This window comes from Cyprinodon variegatus, unplaced genomic scaffold, assembly GCF_000732505.1.
Source record: "Cyprinodon variegatus isolate N-32 unplaced genomic scaffold, C_variegatus-1.0 Scaffold1543, whole genome shotgun sequence".
In the NCBI taxonomy this organism is placed as follows: domain Eukaryota; kingdom Metazoa; phylum Chordata; class Actinopteri; order Cyprinodontiformes; family Cyprinodontidae; genus Cyprinodon; species Cyprinodon variegatus.
The window spans coordinates 119,533-126,152 of record NW_015151996.1 but is presented as its reverse complement, the minus strand read 5'-3'; the positions used below and the strand labels follow the sequence as shown (position 1 = coordinate 126,152).

The following is a 6,620-nucleotide window of genomic DNA, read 5'->3' as shown; positions in this document are numbered from 1 at the left end:
GATGGATGGATGGATGGATGGATGGATGGTATAGATAGATAGATATAGCTACATGTTGCAGCAACTATAACAACCCAAACACAGGATTTCTGAATTAGACATCCCCAGTTATTAATTTCATACACTCGTAAAAGTAACGCAATAGTTACTTTTACTAGTAACTAGTTACTTTTATTGTGGAGTAACTCAGTCACTAACTCAATTACTTTTTGGGAGAAGTAACTAGTAACTAATTACTTTTTCAAAGTAACATGCCCAACACTGCTATCTCAATGATGCATATGTGTTTAATACCCTCACTAAGTGCTACTCACAACGGAAGGGTTATTCAGAACTTTTAATCAAGTAAGGGTACTGATACTTTACAACATTTCTACTCAATCAAAAGTAAAAAGCACAATGCTGTCAAACTCAATTAGGAGTACATTTCACTTGCAAGGACCACACGAAGACTGAATATGAGTTCAAAGGTTTATTGACTAGATTAAGGATAAGAGAAAGAGAGAGGGTGTCATAGTTCTGGGGTCCGTTTTATCAAGCAACAGAAACTTCTGTTTCAGTCTCAGTAGTACTCTCGCTAGTAAATATCAAGCGTACCCCTGTGTCTGGTTGAATTTTGGGTCCTTAGTCTGATACCTAGAAAGGAATGAGGGGATGAATGAAAACATTCAGCCTTCAGTGGGTTTCCTGAGTTCCTTCAGTTCTATCAATTTAGCTTTTGACAAAATTCCACAAAATAATTTGTTCTGATACAGTTTAGACCTTTGTTTATCTTATATGATTTGTGAATTATGTATTATGTTCCATATGAGTTTTAAAGCTTTGAAAGTGCTTTTTGCCCACCTGTTGAGGAGGAAATTCAGTGCATCATCTTACTCCACCTGATGTCGCCTCCTCCTGTTGATGATGGAGGACAAGTAAAGAAGTAAAGCAGTTTGGATTTTTTCACAGTTTTATATTATTGGATTTTTCTTGAAGGGGATGTTAGCATGTTGGAAATGTGTGAACATCTTATGGACATCCACTGACCCTCGAACATCAAGTAAGTGTCCAACAGTGTGAATACCAGCTCTTCTCCAGGTTTGAAACCTACCATCCTTCCCTTATAGGCCACTTCAGAATTGCCAAAATTGGTTTATTACCTGCTGAACACAAAGAATGTGACAAAAACAAGGAAGGTGTGATATTTTTCCACAACTGTATTTCATATTTTATTGCATCAGAATATCCCTCTGCAGGATTGCTTTTATTATAAAAGAATAAGTCTGTCCATCAAAGAGACTAAACCAGCAGCCAGATTTAGTCTTTACACAATGACACTGTTAGAAAATAGTCTAGAAAATTGTTCTCCAACTGATTGAGGGATGAAAAGCTTCAACTTTATTGCCTCCTGCCCTATCTCTCTGGCCTGCTCCATGGGGAGCAATTATTATTAATCATCACAGAGGCAAAGTGAAAGGTAAAAATAAATATTTATTAGTTAAATATTATTAATAAATAATAATATTTAATTTTCAATGTGCAGAGTTGCCCAAATAAGTGCAGAAAACATCTAAAATACAATCAAAAACAACCACAACCTGCATCAAAATGAAGCAAATATTCAGCATCAAAACTTGAATTAGAATTAAGCTTTATTTCAGATTTCTGGGTTGTAGGCTGAAACTGAATAAAACACAAAAAATATACACTTTACACTTTGATCAAATTCAGATCAAACCTAAATGGAGCTTGGTTTAAATTTCATTAAACGCTGAGTTAAACCTCTGTGGATCATCAGGACACAGATCAGCTTCTCTCTAGGACTAGGATATCCAGCTCCACAGCCTACAGAGAGAAGAAGGATCAACAGAGGAGATCAATAAGTGATTCCATCCTATCCATTAAATGTCAATAATTGATACAGGACATCCAGGATGAAGCACTGAAAGGACTTCAGTCCTATTCAGAGCAGCTGTGGAGCAGCTGGACTCAATCCAACCATCTACTTACAGAGTCTTCAGTTTGTAGTCTGGATTCTCTACCAGTTTCTGCAGCTGCTGAACATCTGATTGCTTCAGGTTGTTCTGTCTTAGGTCAATGTATTTTAGATGTGAAGGGTTTGACTTCAGAGCTGAGACCAGAGAAGCACAGCTGATTTCTGAAAAACCGCAGCTCCTCAATCTAGATAAAGTATATAAAGATGTGAGCTGATTCAACATGATGCAGGCTGGAACAGTTCAACAGAACTAGTCAAAGAGCTCTCAATAACATCAATGCCAAAATACCTGCTAACTTCCACAGTGAGAAGGATAAATCACAAAGAGATGACCCCTAGAGCAATGTGGTTCTCTGTAACTGTGTTTTACTCACAGCAGACAGAAACCCAAGGAGGACTCCAGCAGAACCAAAACCCAGACCAGTAGTGATTTTGTCTGTCGGCCTTTATTTTTTACAGATGATTTCCCAGTAGCTTTCAAAGCCCAAAACACATCACGGCAAAGACTGATTCCCCCAAAAGATCTTCCCCCGGTACTAAAAGAGGGATATTGGATATTCTGTTAAGGTCCTGGGACCAATTCTACATCAGGGGAAATAAAGCAGCTACAGGCCAAAAATATGGCCCAGCACAGAAGAGCAACATTATCAGGTCAGGATACAACAAAAATCAAATTAATAACTAATATCCCACAATAACTAATATCCCACAGCCCTACCTCTGATTCGTCCACACACATTTTGGAGGCAGAGGAAACCAGAGACAAGATAATCAGGCGGGGAATTAAAGCCATATTGCTTCACAATTCCTCTGAAATGTACAATATATCTTAGATGAAACTGTAAGGGTAGATGGACTTTATTGGATCAGAATCTTATAGAAATAGACCACATCTTACTTCAATATCTGTAGTTTGCAGAGGGAAGACTGGAGAAACCCACTGAGCTCTTTTAGTTCAATGTTCAGGTTGGTTCCGTTTAGGTCCAGTTCTGTCAGATTGGATGGATTAGACTGCAGAGCTGCAGCCAGAGAAGACCAGTTGATCTCTGATAAACTGCAGAACCTTAATCTGAATTAAAAATATAATATTTTAGGTGCATTTAACAGAACACGGATGAAAAACAAAATATAAACAAACAAATAATCAAAATGTAAAAGAAGGAATTTGACTTAATTTAAAAATCCCAGAAACATAATGAAGTGATGTCTAATATTGGATCTAGTAAAACTCATTGAAAGAGTTGAAGCAAGCAGAACCAGAACAACGCTGCTCCCGGGGGCCACACAGTGGCAGCCAACTGCTTCGCAAAGGGGAGTTAAAGGGGGTTAAATGCAGAGTTGCATTTCTTCAGTGTTAGATTAATAAAGTATGCTATATTTCTGTCCTATGTAATATAAATATTGGTTGTATTTTTTCTGTTTGCTCTATAAATATATTCACGAACATTCACGAAATGACAATGCTTCTCTGTCCTCCTTCTGAGAGTCATAATCCTGCTCAAAAAGCCTATTGATACTTTAGTAGCTTACTGAAGGGACTTTTCCACTTGACTGCTGCTGCTGCTATCTTTGCATTTTTTAATTAACAGAAGCTTTTGCAAGATATCTATGGGGAATAGCAAGCATTTAGAGTTATACTGAAATTACATTTTATAAAACAAACTTATTGATATATAGTCTTAAAGACATACCATACAAGGAAGATGAATTTTGATTCTTAACACCAAAAGAAATCAACGAAACCAAATATAACAAACTTCACTACTTCTATCAAGGTACATAAGTGAAGTTATATAAGAAGAACTTGGAAAGGGCTATTTTGAAGCCGGTCCAGAAAGGCTTACTCCACCATCGACAGCTGGGTCCAGAGAGGGGAGAATGTCTATGAAGGGGCCCCAGATTTTTTTCAAAGAGGCATGTTTTCCTCTAACATTATATAGTATCTTTTGGGGTGTGCAGTAAGACACAAGCTCATTGATCCAGTGTCTAACTTATGGGGAATTTTCAGATTTCCAGTTAACCAGGATACATTTCTTCACTGCAGTATAATAGGGCCTGTGTCCCCGAGAATCCATAGCTTTGGGTCTTGTTCAATTTGCATTCCTATTACCATTGAAGTTGTCATAATGACACATTTCCAAAGGTCTTTTTTATCATTGGGCAACTCCATACCATGTGTGTAAGATCCCCATCAGTCACTTTACATCTCTGACATCTAGAGAAAATTTTACTGTCAATTCTATGCAGCCTTTAAGGAGTGTAATATGGCCAGTCAAGTAAATTAAACTGAATTTGTCTGTGTTTTGTGGAGGTTAGCACAGTCTATGCCTGTTCCAATAGATTATGCCACTCTGCCTCCTCATTAGTGAGTTTTTTCCCATTACCCTAATGTACCTGTCTTTGGATTTTCATTTTTGATTGCAGAAAGCTCCAGCTCCTAGAGCCAGAAACCAGTGATACATTAGCACCACCTTTTTGTTGTGTCTATCTAAAGTTTGACTACCGCATAGTCCGTTAGGCAGAAAGGGTGAAGTTCACCACAGCACATGAGGAGCCCTCTCTGTAAATGTTTGTGCAGCAACGTTGACTTAGGATGCTAAATGCTTTTAGAGCAAGGAGCATCTGTGTTGTTAGAACTTCCATCTTGGTTTGCCTTGTTTGTTTTACTGTCATCTTCATTTGCTGCTTCTATTTCTGGTGGACTTTCATCAACATTTGAATGCATTTCTGACACACACCTTGGCTATAAGTTGGTTCCGAGCTCATTCCTTGTATGTAAAACTGACCCCGTTCATTGAAAGCACCATTTTAAGCCCCGGGTCTTGCTCCAGCTCTAAGTAAGCTTCAGCTCTTGAGAGGTCTAGGTCTTGAGTATGACTAACTTTCACACTGATATTTGCAGTTTATTGTTATTAGAATAAACAAATATACTATATCTCACCTCAACGTCTGTAGTTTGCAGAGAGGAGACTGGAGAAAATCACTCAGCTCCTTTATTCCAGGGTCCAGGTTGATTCCTCTCAGGTCCAGCTCTGTCAGGGGGGATGGATTAGACTTCAGAGCTGACCCCAGAGAAGCCCAACTGCTCTCTGAGAATTGGCAGTCAAACAATCTGAATAAAGAATAAAATATTTTAGTTGAATTCAATGGGTGCAGATTAAAACTTAATTATGAAAGAATAAATAACCAATGTGTAAAAAATGTGTTAGATTGACGAAAGAGTTGAACCAAGCAGAACCAGAACATGTTCTGATGACCTGTGAAGGTCCAGATCAAGTGTGTTTCTTAGACTCCTCTAGGAGAAATCTGTGTTAGACAAAGCGCAGAGATGCAACACAATCCAGAACCAGAACAACTCAAGCAACTAAAACAGAAGCTCAGTTTTACTGAATGCCCCTAAACCCACCACTCCCCCCTCACTCTGAGTCTTCAGAAACAGAGGTGATGGATTAACAAAACTAGCCAGACAGCTTGTTTGTTATAAAAAAAAAAAAAGCTCTGGATCAAGGAGAGATGATTAGGAACAGAAGTTAACCTACAGAACTTTTAGAGTCATCCTGGAAAACAGATTCCAGATCCGATGCACTGAAGTGGGTGCATCGGATCGGAAGGAGCTGTTGTGCTGGACCCGGTCCAACTTCAAGACAAAGATTTTATGTCTTTGTCTTTTCTTCTTGTTAAAAGTCCGTCCGTTTCTTTAGTACCACATTACCCATGATGCATCTGTTCATTTTGTAGTTCTAATTTTACGTAGCTGAATAAGTTGTGTTTTCCATGCTTCTGGGTGGTTCGGTGGCACAAAATAGCATCCACCANAGACGCTGCTGCTGCTGAGCTCTCTGCTGAACCCACTGTCTCTGGACCCAATTGGTTCCCCCTCTCCAGTGATCTGTCTGAACCTCATCAAGGTACAAATCTGAATCAACCTTCATTCAGTTTTTTTCCCTGCCTGGCTAACCAAACAATCCATCTCTGCAGATTCTCAGTGAATGCTGTCCCGGACCTGTACCAGAACCAGCTCTTGTTATACTGTGTGCTCAACCTTTAATAAACTGTTAAACTTTTACCCCGTTTCTGTGGTGTTCTGCATGTGGGTTTATACACTAGAGACCCATCATGACAAAGGGTTAAAGAAACCCATCGGGTCATGGATTAAAATGTCGGAGGTGCTGCAAGTAAGGAAGCATCTGATAGGCAGCTGGTTCATCCATATTTGTTCTTGTTTGTATATGTGGGCGGATGTATGCATATTTCAGCACAGAGTGTAGCGAGGACATGTGAGGTTCAAGGTAAATCATGTGGGTTCAAACCATCTTTTAATAATTTTTGCTTCATGTTTTAGTCCTCGGCTGCAGTGCAGGTTTTTCAGGTGATTAGAATTGGTTGTTCTTTGTAATTCTGAAAGGGGGAAAAAAATTACAAAGTTTCAATGCACGGTTTTGTAAAATAAGTTCTGGACCATTTAGAGCAAACTGAGAAGGTAAGAGGTTTTTGCTGTGCAACATTATTTGTGTACTTGTACTTAACATTTTAAGAGGTGCAAAAAAAATTTTACTTGTGCATTTGTTTAAATTCTACAATTAAAAAAACGTATAATGTAACTCCATCTGCAACTTTAAATTTACACTTACAATGCAGAAGT

The 6,620-nt window shown here is 38.6% G+C and overlaps 1 long non-coding RNA gene across 1 annotated transcript; it reads right to left on the bottom strand.

Annotated features, from left to right (window-relative positions):
- Positions 1-1,548: 1,548 nt before the first annotated feature.
- Positions 1,549-5,084, bottom strand: LOC107103854. The gene is made up of 4 exons (XR_001482209.1): positions 4,920-5,084; positions 2,877-3,047; positions 1,993-2,163; positions 1,549-1,827 (listed from the first exon to the last, which is right to left on the bottom strand). It is a non-coding gene; the product is annotated as an uncharacterized LOC107103854 (long non-coding RNA).
- Positions 5,085-6,620: the final 1,536 nt, after the last annotated feature.